This window comes from Olea europaea, unplaced genomic scaffold, assembly GCF_002742605.1.
Source record: "Olea europaea var. sylvestris unplaced genomic scaffold, O_europaea_v1 scaffold3358, whole genome shotgun sequence".
NCBI classification, from domain to species: domain Eukaryota; kingdom Viridiplantae; phylum Streptophyta; class Magnoliopsida; order Lamiales; family Oleaceae; genus Olea; species Olea europaea.
Window position 1 is genome coordinate 9,608 of NW_019252564.1, and position 1,742 is coordinate 11,349.

The 1,742-nt window shown below is 41.1% G+C and overlaps 1 long non-coding RNA gene across 1 annotated transcript; it reads right to left on the reverse strand.

The window, feature by feature from the left end:
* Nucleotides 1-1,080: 1,080 nt before the first annotated feature.
* On the reverse strand, nt 1,081-1,459 carry LOC111385960. The gene is made up of 2 exons (XR_002701139.1): nt 1,413-1,459; nt 1,081-1,131 (listed from the first exon to the last, which is right to left on the reverse strand). It is a non-coding gene; the product is annotated as an uncharacterized LOC111385960 (long non-coding RNA).
* Between the last annotated feature and the right edge of the window lie 283 nt (nt 1,460-1,742).

Sequence of the window (1,742 nt, forward strand, 5' to 3'; positions counted from 1 at the left end):
CGGAAAATTATTCCTACTTTCATCATTCAACTTCTAATAAGACCTGTGGTCAAGCAGAGCACACAAAAAAATCCTTTTTTTTTTCGTTCTTTTTTAATTTTGTGTATGCGGGATCCTAAAGTGAATGTTTTCTTTGTAGGAGTTGAACCATGGTACTGAATTTATTCAGTAGTGATAGTTAGTTAATGGATTGTGAAAGTTTCTAATGTTTCTTTCTAGAGTCACGCCGGAGAGAAGTTTACTTTTCAATGAGTTGCAAAATCGGAAAGTGCCAAGCTGTGCTGGTGAATAGATAATTTTAATCGATGGAGTTCCCAACTTTGGCAAGATCAATTAGATTTCAGCAACAAATGGAGTTGATGTCCATTGTACGGTTCACTTCTGATCATTAATGTTGGTTTGGCAAGTACTGAAATATCTCTGTTAACAAAAATGGACACTTAGGCGGTGAGGATAGTCACACATCTGATGACTTGTATGATTATGAATGCAAAATAAGTCTTTTGGCCCAGAAGCATGCTCGTTGGCTGGACCTTTGAAGCTTTCAGTTGGCTGTGGAACATGAAGAGAGGTATATTTTAATTATCCTAACAATATATCCAGTATTGCATCGTATTGGACAATACAATGAGCAAAATTTTATTCCTCTTTCTTTTTTAATAGTTTCCAAAGTTATCTACCTGCCTTGATTGGTCATGTGACTATATTTTGAGATTCATAGTTATTAGTATTCATAATAGAATGATAGGCCTCCGTTCAGTTCGTTAACATAAGGGTGTAGGGATATTTTATCGTGCAAGGCTTGGCACCTATTACATAGATAGGGGGAGGGGTATTCTGTGGGCTGGGTCATATCATGGATTGGCTGAGTGGGTGGATGGATGCTCTTTACCCTCCCCACAATGATGGCTCTATTGTCTTGGGGAGCGTTGAAGCTTGCTTCTTCTCCAGAGTTTTCTTGGTCATCAATACGACCTGTCCTTAATAGAACCGATCTAATTCTCTGAACAATCGGAATTTCGTACTTCTGTCGGATCCTCCCTATCTCCTGATCGAGCTTGTGTAGGTAGATGTTGCCTGGTAGGGCCGATAGTAATACACTGTGTGGGACGGAGTAAGGGCCCTTCTCACCTCCTACGAGATTGGCCCAGTGGGTGGATGGATGCTCTTTACCCTCCCCACAATGATGGCTCTATTGTCTTGGGGAGCGTTGAAGCTTGCTTCTTCTCCAGAGTTTTCTTCGTCATCAATACGACCTGTCCTTAGTAGAACTGATTTAATTCTCTGAACAATCAGAATTTCGTACTTCTATCGGATCCTCCCTATATCCTGATCGAGCTTGTGTAGGTAGATGTTGCCTGGTAGGGCCGATAGTAATACACTGTGTGGGACGAAGTAAGGGCCCTTCTCACCTCCTACGAGTCGTCCGGCGGAAAATACTTTCTGAATGGAGTAAAAGAACTTGGGATCGTCGATCTCCTCCTTAAATATTGAGATGAGTCGATGTCCGTTGATGGTGTGACTATAATAATTTGTTTTACCAGGCCCATGAGATTTCCGGCCCATTTCTATTAAAAGTCTCCAAATCATTCTCATAACTCAAACCCACCAACTTCAATGCTGTTAGAACAAGCTTATGTCGGCTTAAGCCCAATTCATGACGGCCCCATGCATGGAAGAGCCCATTATTAAATCCAGTGCCTTAAAATCTTATTCAGGTACAAACACTTGCAAAATTCTCC